This window comes from Canis lupus, chromosome 12, assembly GCF_003254725.2.
Source record: "Canis lupus dingo isolate Sandy chromosome 12, ASM325472v2, whole genome shotgun sequence".
NCBI lineage: Eukaryota > Metazoa > Chordata > Mammalia > Carnivora > Canidae > Canis > Canis lupus.
This window is the reverse complement of record NC_064254.1, coordinates 53,592,974-53,609,399: the sequence shown is the minus strand read 5'-3', so window position 1 is coordinate 53,609,399 and position 16,426 is coordinate 53,592,974. Positions and strand designations below refer to the sequence as shown.

Below are 16,426 nucleotides of genomic sequence, written 5' to 3'. Positions count from 1 at the left end.
ATATTCAACTTCCACCATTTTATTCTTTTAAGACACATTTTCGAAGATGGTGTTTCTTTTAGAATCTTCCACAATTGAGATTTGCTTCATTGTTTCCTGATGATGTCACCTAACCTTTTCCTCAAGCTCTATTTCCTCTAAACCGGAAATAAGGCCATAAAGTTCTGATTTAATTCAGATTTTTTTTTTTTTTTTTTTGGCTAAAATGTGGCTCAAGTAATACTATTTACTACACACTGCATCCCATCAGTTGGTACTCAGAATCAGGTTGTTCCAAAATAACTAATGCTAATTTTCATCTCCTTTCTTTGAGATGATAACAGACTAGATCTCTCTATTATAAAGATATAGTTTGATCCTTTTATAATGTAAGGAATCTGTGAGATGATACTTTTGACACTTTAAAAATATCTGATCCCCAATAATCCTTAACTCACTTTTTTTTGCATACACTAATGATCATTTACTGAATCATCGATTTAATAAGAAGTAATTTTCTAATTATATCATTATTTCTGTTTTTTAGCTAGTCTTCTCTAAAAAAGAGCTTTTGATTATCAACAGGAGATGAATTACAGTTTTTGATTAAAGGGCAGCAGTTATGTTTAATTCTGCCTCTTTAATTAATGAGCTTCAGATAACAGAGTTGGGGTAATACTGGGGGTAAATGAGCTTTTCTTTATATTTTTATCTTTTTTTAACAACATCAGAGTCTCATAAATTTTTTCACTTGAATATTTTAGAATATTTTTAATCATTATTTATTTTTATGGCCAAATTGTGGAATCTTATTTTATATAATAGAGAAAACATCTGCAAAAAAATAAATGAATACTTTGTGCCTCAGACCATGTAATTTGTTTAACATATAACATCTTGGTCCCCCAAAATATTTAATGTTTTATTTATTTATGTAATCTCTATATGCAATGTGGGGCTCAATCCACAATCCCGAGATCAAGAGTTGCTCCCTCTTCTGACTGAGTCCGTTGGCGTGTCTGAAAATATTTAAATCATTGCTCCATGTACTTTTCTGTTGTACATAAACTCAACAGAAATAAATATTGTTGAGAAGTTTAGGAGATACATTCAAATGGAAATTAAATAATCAGACATTTTTGGACTTACTCTACAACATTTCAATGGCCATTATTATAATCTTCATTATATATTTAGTATAATTGGTTTTCTCTGATACCTAAATCAACTTACATCACTAAATATTTTTCTAAACTTTATGCCATTGTCAGTTAAGGACATAATATCATTTTTGCATTCAAGTGCTTTATGATTTTATTTTCATGTCCTATTTGTTAGAAACCCTACAAACCATACACTTTATTGAATTAAAAAGGACTTACATATTCTACCTTTTTTTCTAACCTGTGCAGCTCAAGAAAGGTAGAAACTGCTTTCGATTAACAAGTATAAATACACATAACAATATCATGTTTATGACAAAACCTCTGGAAAATTTTAAACACAATGCAATTCTGGAATAATATATTAATATGATAAGATCCAAAGGAAGCATAAATTCAGTCATTTTAGAAGTGGGCCATCTTGCAAAGCTGTCATATCTTGGCACATGGCTAGATCTAGTTGAGTTCTATGGGATAGTCAGAGATTTAAGGAAGGAATTGTAAGTAGACACTCTTACTAGAAAGTGGGAAACACTAAGGGTAATATACGATGGGAGAATGTAAGCCCAACATTTAGGATATGATAACCAGCACTACAGATAATAGAACACATATGGTGGACACAGGTAGTAGCTAACCTTGAACTTACAGCTAGTAAGAGGATGCATTAATAGGGATAATAAAATCTGAATCTATTTAGAAATTGATTTTGACAATTCTAGAATTGAGATCTAGGCAGATAATCAATTGACATAGAAATGAATTCAATAGGACTCCAGTTCACCATGAGAATATCGCATGCATGACAGACTCCTTGCCTTACATGGACAAGACTACTGGCAAACTACTAAGAGAAGAGATGTTAGGCACAGGAAACAGAAATGGAATCCAGTAAATGCAAATAGATTTTGAAGCAGGTTCTAAGTTTGGGGAACGGGATGAATATCTTCTAATTTTAAATAGGAAGAAAAACCACATCAAAGCTGGTCAAGCTTCAAGAAATAAGTTGATGTGCAGCCTGAGTATTGAGCTGGAATTCCTTGATTTTGTACAGACCAAGATCAAATCTAATGGAGCTGAAGTATGATGACTTAATCATGACGATATAGAGGGAAAGCATGTTGAGGCCAAGAAGAGATAAGATTTGATGGACTGCAGACCAATGGATATAAGATGACTTAAATTTACAAATAAATTTGGTATTAGTTAAAAACTAAATAGATGCAATAGATGCTGGCTGATGGGAATGTGAAGTGAGGTCTTTTAGAAAAATAATTTGGCAGTTCCTCAAAATGTTTAACATACAGTTACCATTTGATAACTGTTACGATAACTTCAATAAAGTTATGATTTGACAATTCCTCTATTAGGTATATATCCAAGTGAACTGAGAACAGGTGTACTTGAGTGTTAATAGTAGCATATTTAAAATAGCCAAAAGAGGGAAACAACCCAAATGTTCATGAAATGACGAGTGAATAGACAAATGTGGTATATTCGTACAATGGGATATTTTTCAGCCATAGAAATGAGGTATTGATGCATGCTACAACATGGAAAAGCCTTGAAAATATTATTATTATTATTATTATTATTATTAAAGATTTTATTTATTTATTCATGAGAGACACAGACACACAGAGAGAGGCAGAGACACAGGCAGAGGGGGAAGCAGGCTCCATGCAGGGAGCCCGATGTGGGACTTGATCCCGGGTCTCCAGGATCAGGCCCTGAGCTGAAGGTGGCGCTAAACCACTGGGCCACCAGGGCTGCCCACCTTGAAAATATTATGCTAAGTGAAAGAAGCCGGTTACAAAAGGCCACATATTGTATGATTCAATTTATATAGTATGCCCCAAAGAGGCAAATATATAGAAACAGAAAGTAGATTGGTGTTTTCCTAGGACATGGTAGTAGGTAGTAGGGTTGGGGCCATGGAAAAGGTTGATGAAATGGGGTGTGACATATGGGTTTAAGGTTTCCCTTTTGATATGTTGAAAATGCCATAAACTTATATTGTGATGATTTAATACCTAAAAACCATTGAATTGTATACTTCAAATGGGTGAATTCTATGATATCTGAATTTTCTTTTTCTTTTTTTTATTATTTACTTATTCACGATAGACACAGAGAGAGGAGGCAGAGACATGGTCAGAGGGAGAGGCACCTGCAGGGTGCTGGTTGTGGGACTTGATCCCAGGACCCAGGGATACACCCGGAGCCAAAGGCAGATGCTCAACCACTGAGCCACCCAGGTGCACAATTACATCTCTCTTTTAAAAGATTTTATTTGTGTGTGTGCGCGTGTGTGTGTGTGTCTGAAAGAGAGAGAGAGAGAGGGAGAGAGGAGAGCACAAGTGTGGGGGGGAGGTGCAGAGGGAGAGGGACAAGAGGATTTCTCCCTGAGCAGTGAGTTCAACTCTGTGCTTGATGCCAAGACTCTGGATCTTGACCTAAGCCAAAGGTAGACAGATGCTTAACCAACTGAGTCACCTTATAATATAGGTGCCCTTATATTATATTTCAATAAGGATATTTTTAAAAAGAAAAAAATAAAAATAAATGCAATAGAAAAGTGCAATTTAAATTATTTGAGGAGTTCCTATATTCAAAAATACACATCAAACCACACACTTATATTTAGGTAACTGCAATTGTTTAAAAAGTGGAGTATCGTGCTCACTTTGGCAGCACATATACTAAAATTGGAACGATACAGAGAAGATAAGCATAGCCCCTGTGCAAGGATGACATGAAAATTCCTGAAGTGTTACATAATTTTGGGATCGAACCCTAGATCCTGCTCCCAGCTCAGGTGGAAGTCTGCCTCTTTCCTTGCTCGTGCTCGCTCTCAATCTCTCTCTCAAATGATTAAAAAAAATCTTACAAAGATAAACAAAAAGTGGAGTATCATATGGAATCATTTTTAAAGTAATGTTTTAAATACACATTTCACGTTTTGATAAAATTTTCTAGTCCCATAAGACTGAGATATTTAGTGTTTAAATATTTGCATGGTTTATTGAGTGTATTTATGTTTAAAGATTTTCTTTTATTCATGTGTTTACTTTGATAAAGTGTAGCACTCTTGTGACATATAAAAATTCCCTTTGCCCTTTTTTCTTATGCAAATATGTTGATTTTTCCCTGACATACATCCCCAAATGAGTAACAATTGGCATTTTGTTGGTTTGTTACCATATCAGTTCCATATCTTCTTAAAGGGAAAAGATAGTCCAGCCAACCATTCTAGATGAACATCACACTGGAGACCAGGTAATTAGACACCTTTCCAATCTAAAATTTCAATATAAGCAAGTATTTCTATAAAAAGTTAAAAACAAACAAATAAGAAACTCAGGTATCCTTAACCAACCTAAGTGAAGCATGCATTATTATTTTCTATGGTACATTAAACACATGATTATGTATAACAGATTTACACCATCATTTTAATAGCACATTGTTTTAATTAGTTAAACTAAATTCTGTTCATTGAAAAATGTTGTGGCAGATTGTCTGATGACACTTCATTTTTCCTTATTATATTTTTAATAAAATTTTATTGATTACATGGAATACAATTTTATCTCTGTGATAACAGATCTCACAGCAAGAAATTCTTCATAAATACACGGAAAGTATTATCTTTGCTAGCTTTTTAAGACACAATTCTGATTTTGTTTTAAAGTTTTAAAAACTTTTCCCTATAGTTGGAAAATGAATAATAAGAAAAAAAAGTTGTTAAATTCAGGGGGAGTGGCAGATCTACCAATATTGAGTAATCAGTTTTATCACTTTTTATAGTTTTTTTTTTTAGTGCTTTATGCCATGTTTTGATTCAAGATTTGGAACTGCACTGAAGTCTTTGGAGTGAATCCAAAGGTTTCCCTTGGTCTAATTTAGTTCTCTTGGTGGTGGCTAAGCTTGTGTTTCTGGTCTGAACTTTGCTTCTTAAAGACTCTGTCTGGATTAAGAAAATGATTGACCTTAAAAATGCAAAATCTGGGCAGCCCGGGTGGCTCAGCGGTTTAGCGCTGCCTTCAGCCCAGGGCCTGATCCTGGAGACCTGGGATCAAGTCCTATGTCAGGCTCCCTGCATGGAGCCTGCTTCTCCCTCTGCCTGTGTCTCTGCCTCTCTCTCTCTCTCTCTCTCTCTCTCATAATAAATAAATAAAATCTTTAAAAAAAGCAAAATCTTATAACAATTATATTAATATTATTTTAGGAATCATATTAAATATATTAATTATAATTATATGAATGCCCTTTTTCAAGATTATGGGATCATTATATTACTTACTGATATTTGGTGCTTTCTCTCTCTTTTTCTCTCTCATTAGCATACCTCTTCTGCATTATATATTCTGTCCTCTCAACTTTTGGATACATCTGTCTTAAATATTCATTGTATTTACATTGTAAACTGGGTAGCTAAATTGTTCAGTGGAAACATAATTTTTTACTATGGATCCACATGGCATAGGCTTTATGAATAGTGGCTAATATTTATGAAGCTCATTTATTTTTTTAGTTACCATTTTATGCTAGACAAGAATAATTATATCTTTGAAAATATGGTCTTTCAACTCTCTATGTTCAGGCTCAACAATCTCTATGGCCTATGGTCAAATCACATGCAGGTTCTTAAAATGCCAAACAAATTTGCTCCAACTCATTTTAATGACTGAGAGTAAATTGCATGCTTTTAATTTCAAGTAGATAATTATGTCATATAGAACATCTTATGTTCACCATCTGCTCTCCCTTTTTTATAAAAAAATCATTCCTTGACCTACAACTACGTTATTATTTTTGTACTTGTCATAGGAAAAACTTAATTGCACAGTCTCCAAATTTTTCCTTTAAAAAAATTACTTCAGTTGAGAATTTTGTTCCCACAATTGAAAAGACGTTTCTATTTTCCAAGTCTTATTAACACAAGATCCATGCCCAATCCAAAGTCAGCTCTTAATTCTCATCAGTCACCAGCATTTAACCCAGATGATTATCCTCTTGTTCTGAATCCCATTCTCTTGATCCTGACCTCTCTCCCTGCTCTCGCTCCTCGTCAATGTTGAAGCTTTCTCTATTTTATGATCACTGTGGTCAGCATAACCTTGGTCTCAATCTCTGGCATCCTTTCTTCTCTATGTACTCTATCTCCTTAGAGGATCCCATTAAGTCCCCTGTCTTTATATATCATCTTTATTTATATCTCTATATAGATATATAATTGTAATTTATACCAATTTATATCTCTAAACTCTCTGAACTGATGGCTTGTCTAAATATCTGATTTATATCGCCAACTGCCTACTCAATTATCCCCTTGGATGTCCCAAAGGTATTTCAAATTTAACATGTTCAAGAACAGACGTTTGTTCATCTTCATCATGCCTAGTCCTCCAGACTTTTGCTCATATTAACAAATCATAATATCATTCTTTCACTTGCTTAGGAAAAAACCCTCAAAACATATCATCTACCTTCATGCTCTTATATACCACATCTAATCTACCTGAAAAAGTAATCATGCTTTTATTCATTATACATCTCAAATAGATCACTAATTACTGCTCCACCACTATCATCCAAATACAAACTGTTATATATCTTACCCGAATAATTGCAAAAGCAACTGATGTTTCCACTTCCATTTTTACCTACAAGTCTCTATATAATTGAAAGCAATTATAACCAAATACACCAGATTAAGTCACTTCGCCATTGCCTGCTCTGTGATTGCATTCCATCTTATTCAAAGTAATACTTACAACTCAGCATCTTAATGTGACCTAAAGGTGCCACAGAATCCAGCCTACCTAACTCTTCTCTTCTGCAACATCCTATTATTTTGCTTTAGCCACAATAGATTTCTTGCTCCACAACCCAGGTTTGAAATTCCTTTCTTCCAGACTCTTGTTTAACTCTTTTATCTCAGAAATTATTATAAGCATTCCTTATCCATCTTGTGTAAAAGAACAAATGACACCAAGTTGTGATTATCCTTTTCTTTCTTTGTTTTTCTCTTTCTTTCTTTCTTTCTTTCTTTCTTTCTTTCTTTCTTTCTTTCTTTCTTTCTTTCTTCTTTCTTTCTTCTTTCTTTCTTTCTTCTTTCTCTTTCCTTTCTTTTTCTTCTTTTTCTTTCTTTCTCTTTTTCTTTCTTTTCTTTTCTTTCTCTTCTTTTCCCTATAGACTTACCGATACAGTTAAAAAAAAAAAAAACTACCTAGAATAATTTCAGATTTGAAAGATCGTTTCTTTTCTTTTCCTTTTTCTTTTCTTTTCTCTTTCTTTTCTTCTCTTCCTTTCTCTCCCTTTCTTTTTCTTTCCTTTTCTTCCCTTCTCTTTATTCTCACCTTTTCAACCAAACTTCTCTTGTGAGGAGTAGTAGAGCTATAGAATGAGAGGAGGATTTATTTGAGCAGTAAAGAACATTAATTGCTTAGGGTAAAAGACTTATATGAATAGTCCAGGCAATTTCTCATGTGAAGCAGAGCTCCCAGGGGTGAGGGCCAATTTAACTTCCTTCCTATCTCAGACAATTGACATAGGGCATGTTATAAGAGAAGGCACTGAACAAATATCATATTGTTCTCTAGGGTAGTCCCAACTGGTAGTCCTGTAAAATCATAGTGTTTGCTGAAAACTGACTTTTCACAATACCAGAGCTCTTTATGAAATTCAAAAGGTAACTGAGTTGCATCATTGACCCTCTTCATTCTTAAACGTTTACTTTTATTAGATTCATTTAAAAAACAGTAATGTACCATATTATGCTTTGCATGGAGGAATGGAAGTTGAAGCTAGCATTTCAAATATTAAGGCCTACAGAGAATAAATACTTGGAGGAGGAGAGAGGAGGGTCATATTAGGCTCATTTAACAGTATTCATTCAAGCATGTTCTACTTTACCTCAGGGCATGCTTGTAAAGATGGTCCCTGCTGAGTTTAGGTCTACACATCACTTGTTATATCTAGAGGGAGAGACAGTTAATGATTTTACATACCCCTTGCTGTGCACAGAATCATATGTCTTCTCAATCAAATGATACAGATAATTAGTAATTCTAATAAAGACTTAAGCTTGACAAATTTTACAGAATTGATTTTAATTTGTTTGCAGCATGTTTAAAATTCTTAAAGATCTATGGCAAACTTTATCAATACAAAGTCTAATGAAGAACACACTTGACCTTGCTGTTGTAAAATAGATATTAATAAATTAATCCAGGAGCTACTCCCTCTCATCTTTGGAATCAGATTTTAGATCTTTAACAGAGTTTAACTTTTTGTTTTCTAGTTTTCTTATCTATGATATAGAAGTATTTTGTCAGTAGAATAAAGATTAGTAATTAATATAGCAAAAATATTTAAAAAATTAAAAATATAAGAAATTTGTAGCTATTTTATTATATTCTAAAAATCTCATTGTTTTATTTTATAAAGTGGGATAAATGACAACTATGTGGAATCAAGTTTAATTAGTTTTTATTAATGTAAAATTTGGGAAAAAGAGTACAGATATAACTTTATTGAAGATAGTCCTTAAATCACTTAGAATGTAGGATAACATTAAAGATACGGCATACGAATTAAAATTCGTCAGGCTAGCATTCTAGTATTTAATGAACTCTAAGAGTGTTTTCTGCTTTATTTTATTTTGTTTTCCAATGGATTTCTAAACAAATGAATTACAGAAACATAAAGCATTGCCTTGGATAATTCAGTAACAATAAAGATTTTAAGCATCTAAGTATGAATCCTTGTAACATTATACATGGGTTTACCTTTGTTTAAATCAGAATTTCCAAAACTTGTTTCAGTATAGTATATATTTATTTATTTAAATTATGTACAATACTCCTTTAGCAGGACGTAGACTGGCAAACAGAGAGAAAAATATCATTGCTTCTTTGATTTATTTTAAAGAGAATACTATGGTGATTATTATTGAAAACTTTTACTTTCTTTTATCATGAAGGGAGAAAATGGAAGCATAATTGTTGTAGATATTTGACCACGTTTTTTAACACAAGAAAGATTTGCTTCATTATTTTCCATGTACTTTATGGATTACTTTTGATTCTTATTTCTGTTTAGTTTCATTCTTACTTATGATATTTTTCAAAACACAACACGATAAAAATTTAAAGCACAATATAAAATCACTATACCACTGCCACCACTAAATTTGTATTAATAATTTAAAGTCACTGTCAGTGACTGTATCTTGGTTCCTTATATGGCTAATTTTTAATTATTTTGGATTTATGAAAAGAAATCAAACATAGAATGAATAGTGGGGCAAGCACATAATTTATATGATGTGTTTCAGCCTATGCTATTTCTATATTATCCTGGATTATTCCTCTGGAAATTCACATCTTTTATTTTGCATATGTCATTTAGCCATTGTATGTACTGAATTCTCAAAATAAGTTTTGTTAGATTTTTCTTTCATTGCTGATTTGTTGATAGACTATGAAGAAGCTGTCCAAACTATTCTAGAGGAAGAAAAATAGATCATAAAGGAATGAACATATTTATCCTTTCTTCCAAAGAAATAGAACAGGATATTTTCAAATGCATACTAAACATATTGGTGATGCTAAAGCCTAGGGTTTCATTCTATGATCATTAACTCTTCTGGTCATATGCCCATTATACATGATTTTTAAAAAGCAGATTTAGGGCTTTTGATGATAAGGGATAGTGAAACATGTATAGAAATCAAAAGTAAAAGTGGTTGGGAGTGGAAGTTGACCCTAAATCTAGGACTTTCCCATAGCAGTTCAGCAGTCTGGAAAAGGCCAATTTACCATAAGAAAGAATCCATGAGGTGGCATTTTATAAATTGAGTGTAGACAATGACTTCTTAAGAACAGTGGTAACAGAAATGATCGCCTGACTGTAGTTCTTGCACTCAGATGTCCTCAGTACTCCAGGACATTCATATCATTGACTCCTTACTGGAATGTGGAGAAACTTTTATCTCTAATTTGATGTCATCCTATGGCATATTTGTGCATCCTGAGCTAAACAGATAACACATTGAACACACTTATCATTTGATATTTTCAAGTTTTAAAGCTCAGCTCCACACATTTTTAGATTGATGTAATCTTATTAATGTGTAAAATAAATTATAATTCATGCATGCTTTGTTTCTCTTTGATATTTTAATTTTGTACTCCTTTGTTTAAATTACTTTATTATGACCTTTTCTGAATGACAAGGTCAAAAGTTCAGAGAATCGTTTGTGCTCTAAAGAGAAGTAGATAACACAAGTGTAACTATTTCAGATTGTTGACATTTTAATAATTCAGAACTGAATTTTAAATTAAAAATAAACAAGAGTTGTCAGATTCAGCCAGTTATGCTGGGGCATATAGATCTATGGAAGCATCCAGCTACAAATCCATACTCTTGATTTCTAATAAAATGAACAGATATTTAGACACTTTTCTAGATTTCCTGGCTAAAGATAATTTTGAATTAAAATAAGAGGAAATAGGGGCAGCCCCGGTGGCTGAAGCGCAGCCTTCAGCCCAGGGTGTGATGCTGGAGACTCAGGATCGAGTCCCACATCAGGCTCCCAGCATGGAGCCTGCTTCTCTCTCTGTATCTCTAATAAATATAAAGTATTAAATAATAAAATAATAAATAAATAAATAAATGGAAATAAAGAAAGGCAAAATCATGTAATGCCATGAACAATAAAAGAAATGACAAAGGGTGGTTTTAGTAACAACTCGAAATGTAAATCAGCGTTGAGTAGCAAACAGGAACTACGGTAAATGCTGAGAAACAGCATAGTGTACTAGAAAAACAAGGAATAGATCTTAGTGATAATCACAGAAAAACAAAATGTTTACTACACCAAGATATACTGAAAAGGGTAAAATAGAATGAAAGGGAAATAATCCAGTGAAGCGAAGAAAGGAAATTATTCTTTAATTATTCCGATTATTTTAAAACTCGCATCTGATCACTATTGCTTCAGAACTTTCTCATCAAAATGCTCTATAGCATTTCTCTATCTTATGAATAGAAATATATTTAACCCATTTGGTTATATTAAAATTGTCTGCTTTTATAAACAATGATGCAATCAACATATTGTATGAGCATGTCATATAGTTATTAAGCTCTTTGTTTGGGATGAATTCCTAGAACTAGAATTGTCAATGCTTAGGCATTCTTTATATAACTTTACGCGTATTTACCAAGTGCCTTCCAAAAATTTTATGCCACATTCTCTCTTTCAGCTCGCTGGTTACCTTTTTCTTAATCACCTCAACAGTGGAAGTATATATATATATATATATATATAATCTGTCATTTTTCATGATTTTTTCTCAAGGTTTTATAAGAATTCTGTATATGATAGACATGAATCCTCTCTTTACCACTTATATTGCAAATATTTTTTTCTTATATTTCTGCTTTTGTTTTGTTTTTGTTTTCTATCCTTTCGTTTCAATGAATTTTTTATTGTGTTCAGAAGCTGTTTAGGTTTTACATCATTACATTATTAGTCAATTCTTTTATTATAATTGTTTTGGTATTATGCTTAGGATGGCTTTCCTGAATTCCTAAATTAGATACACAATCAGAAGCCATAAAGACTTATATTAAACAAAACACTTATTTACATAACACAAGATAACATGAACAAAGAAAATGTGATAGAGAGGGATATTTTTAGCAGTATGTATAAGAAATGATGAGTAACTATAAGATTTTAAAAATCTTTGAAAACACAAGTATTAAAAACATTTTTCTAAAAATAGTAGATTATTGTCAGATAAACTGCATACGAAAAACAAATGGTTGATATATGATATATGATATATGATATATGATATATGATATACATATCTATATGTATAGATATATATACATATGCACGTATGTATATGTATATACATGTAGAGATATAGATATATATACATATGCGCACGGTAGGCTGTGCTAGCCATTACTAATCTCTCATTTATTCATCACATCATGAAAATAAAAAAATTGGTTACATTCAGTGTTGGCAAAAAAGCATTTGAAAAGGAATTTGCTTTTATTTGATGTAAGGTTAAATTAAAAGAAAAAAAGAATGGAACAATTTGATTGTACTTATCAAAATTGAAACTATAAATTTGACTCAAATAAGCAACTTCTAACTATTTTTTTCACAAATAAAAATACGCAAGTGTACAATTATATGGACACATGCATTCAATTTTGTATTGATATGATAATAAATTATATATACAGAGAGAGAGCTCTCAATACTTACTGATTTTGGTAGCAATGATACAACATAATTCAAATAAAACTAAGAAAAAAAGAATATATCCTACATGCAATATAAATATCCAGAGATAGATCTGGTTGTAGTCAAAGAGAGGATCCAGGGAGTCCAGCAACATACTCAAGTCACAGTGTCATTTTCTGTGTTTTGAATAACTTATTATTTGTGTTGCTTCTAGGCTGGCTTTCACTAATTAGTGGCAACATAGCTGCCATTAACTTCAGGCTGTACTCAATCCAGCAGAAATATATATCTTTCCACTAATAATATAAGAAAACTCTTCAATTCGTGTTACACTGTACAAATCAGATCAATTGCCTATCCCTAAACCAGACACTGTGCCCAGGAAGATTCCATAACCTATTTACTCAGGCTTGAGTCAAGTGACTACACCTGGGTCTAGGGCTGGAGTTGGTACACCCAATCCACTTGGACTGAGGTGATGGCTTAGAAACATGAGTTCTGCTAAAAGAATGGGAGAAATGAATGCTGGAAGCCAGCCCAATGATAAAATGATTGTAAATGTAACGGATAAATGTATTGTTAGGGGAGAACAACACAATTCATAGGATGATATAAATTACATACTTTTTTATAAAACATAAATAGTAAGCAAAGATTTCCTTAAAACCTACACATGTAAAAGCAGATATAAAAAGTACTTAGGTGGCTAATGGTTTATCTATCTTATTAATTCTTTCAAAGAACCAACTCCTGGTTTTGTTGATCTGTTCCACAGTTCTTCTGGTCTCGATTTCGTTGAGTTCTGCTCGAATCTTTATTAACTCCCTTCTTCTCTTGGGTGTAGGATCTATTTGCTGTTTTTTCTAGACCACTCTCTTTCACCATACACAAAGATAAACTCAAAATGGATGAAAGATCTAAATGTGAGACAAGATTCCATCAAAATCCTAGAGAAGAACACAGGCAACACCCTTTTTGAACTCGGCCATAGTAACTTCTTCAAGATACATCCACGAAGGCAAAAGAAACAAAAGCAAAAATGAACTATTGGGACTTCATCAAGATAGGAAGCTTTTGCACAGCAAAGGATACAGTCAACAAAACTCAAAGACAACCTACAGAATGGGAGAAGATATTTGCAAATGACATATCAGATAAAGGGCTAGGTTCCAAGAACTATAAAGAACTTATCAAACTCAACACCAAAGAAACAAACAATCCAATCATGAAATGGGCAAAAGACATGAACAGAAATCTCACAGAGGAAGACACAGACATGGCCAACATGCACATGAGAAAATGTTCTGCATCACTTGCCATCAGGGAAATACAAATCAAAACCACAATGAGATACCACCTCACACCAGTGAGAATGGGGAAAATTAACAAGGCAGGAAACCACAAATGTTGGAGAGGATGCAGAGAAAAGGGAACCCTCATACACTGTTGGTGGGAATGTGAACTGGTGCAGCCACTCTGGAAAACTGCGTGGAGGTTCCTCAAACAGTTAAAAATAGACCTGCCCTACGACCCAGAAATTGCACTGTTGGGGATTTACCCCAAAGATACAAATGCAATGAAACGCCGGGACACCTGCACCCCGATGTTTATAGCAGCAATGGCCACGATAGCCAAACTGTGGAAGGAGCCTCGGTGTCCATCCAAAGATGAATGGATAAAGAAGATGTGGTTTATGTATACAATGGAATATTACTCAGCTATTAGAAATGACAAATACCCACCATTTGCTTCAACGTGGATGGAACTGGAGGGTATCATGCTGAGTGAAGTAAGTCAGTCGGAGAAGGACAAACATTATATGTTCTCATTCATTTGGGGAATATAAATAATAGTGAAAGGGAATATAAGGGAAGGGGGAAGAAATGTGTGGGAAATATCAGAAAGGGAGACAGAACGTAAAGACTGCTAACTCTGGGAAACGAACTAGGGGTGTTGGAAGGGGAGGAGGCCGGGGGGTGGGAGTGAATGGGTGACGGGCACTGGGGGTTATTCTGTATGTTAGTAAATTGAACACCAATAAAAAATAAATTAAAAAAAAAAGTACTTAGGTGTATATACAATTGTCAATTGCTAGCTATAACAAAGGGCTGGAATTTGAATGAGGTCTTTTTTATTACTTAACATATTTCTGAATGTATAAAATTTTACAATACTGGTTAATAGGTAATGTTTATTGAGATTTTACTATATTTCAAACTCTGTTAACTTATGTTACATGTATAATTTCATTTAATTATAACAAACATTTCAAGAGGCAAATGTTATTTTGATAATGATTTCCAGATGAGAAAAATGAATAACAGAGACTTAGTAATTGCTCAAAATGTCACTCCAGAGTCTTTATTTTTTAACTATGTGTGTAACTATGTGTGTATATACATAAATATGTCTATAGTTATATGCATATATTTATATGCATATTCACATATGTATACATATAAGTAATCATATATTGATACATATATGAAAATCAGCATATTATTTTGAATCGCATTGCTATGTATTATGCTATATTATTATGAATTATATACATATATACAAAAATAATAAAATATATTTTGTTCATAGTCTCATTTGATATTAAAAACATTATCTTTTCCCTATTTATGTATTAAAATAGTGACCTATGTATCTTCAAGGACTTCTAACACTTGCAGCGTTTCATTTAAAATTTTAATCCACATAGAAATGTTGTATAAAATATTAATATAGCCTTACTATTTTCTTTTTTTTTAAATTTTTTATTTTTATTTATGATAGTCACACAGAGAGAGAGAGAGAGAGGCAGAGACACAGGCAGAGGGAGAAGCAGGCTCCATGCACTGGGAGCCCAACGTGGGACTCGATCCCAGGTCTCCAGGATCACGCCCTGGGCCAAAGGCAGGCACCAAACCGCTGCGCCACCCAGGGATCCCGCCTTACTATTTTCTAAATTGTTAGTAAGTTGTCCCACAAAGTTTGTTCAATAATTCCATTTTACCATTAATATAAGTACTTTATTGTTATAATAAACAACTTAAATATAAGAATCTGTGAAATACATATTCTGCACCATTAGTCTATCCATTATGAACCCAGAACTACTTACATTTTTAAAAAGTCTTTCTAGAATCAATTTTATATAAATCCATGTGATAGAAGAAATTATGTAAAGCCTAAAACTTCTCAAACCCATCAATACTGTATTTTGATATATTTATACATTTTAAGATTTTTTTAAATATTGACTGCTTACGTAAATGAAAATGGTCTCTCTCTCTTTTTAAAATAGCTCCTTATATCTTTCAATTAGTTTCAAAATTTTCTTCACACAGTATTTTTCATCACAGTATTAATATCCCAAGACATTTTATATATTTTAAAGCTATTGTGTATCCAACAAAATTTACACTACCCATTTCTAAGTGGTTATTATTGAAATATAGGATAGCTAGTGATTTTTAATTCTTTTTGTAATATTAATTCACTGAGTTATTATATTTTTAAGTGTTATTGAAATATACTTCATTTACCATAGTTACCTCAACCTAAAGTGATTTTTAGTTTATTCACATGTATAACTATCACCATCATCTAATTATATGTGTCTGGCTTCTTTTGCTTAAAATGTTTTCAAGGTTCAGGGGTGCCTGGGTGCCTCATCAGATTTAGCTAAGGTCATGATCTCACGGTTGTAAGATGGAGCCCAGCCTCCGGTTCCTTGCTGGGTATGGAACCTGCCTGTTTTTCTCCTTACCATCTCCTTCCTCTCCCACCTCCTCACCCCCCGCACGCCCCAACCCTCACTTCTGGTCCTTCTTTCTCTCTTTAAGATAGATAGATAGATAGATAGATAGATAGATAGATAGATAGATTGATATAGATCAATCGATCGATCTTTAGAAAAATGTTTTCAAAGTCCATCCACGTCGTAACATGGATCATTAATTACTTCGTTATTTTTATTGCTGAATAATATATCATTGTATGGATGTACAACATT

General features: G+C 32.9%; 1 non-coding gene across 1 annotated transcript; it reads left to right on the top strand.

The window, feature by feature from the left end:
- The first annotated feature begins 3,820 nt into the window (after positions 1 to 3,820).
- Positions 3,821 to 3,927, top strand: LOC112658757 (U6 spliceosomal RNA). The gene has a single exon (XR_003135936.1). It is a non-coding gene; the product is annotated as a U6 spliceosomal RNA (small nuclear RNA).
- The last annotated feature ends 12,499 nt before the right edge of the window (positions 3,928 to 16,426 follow it).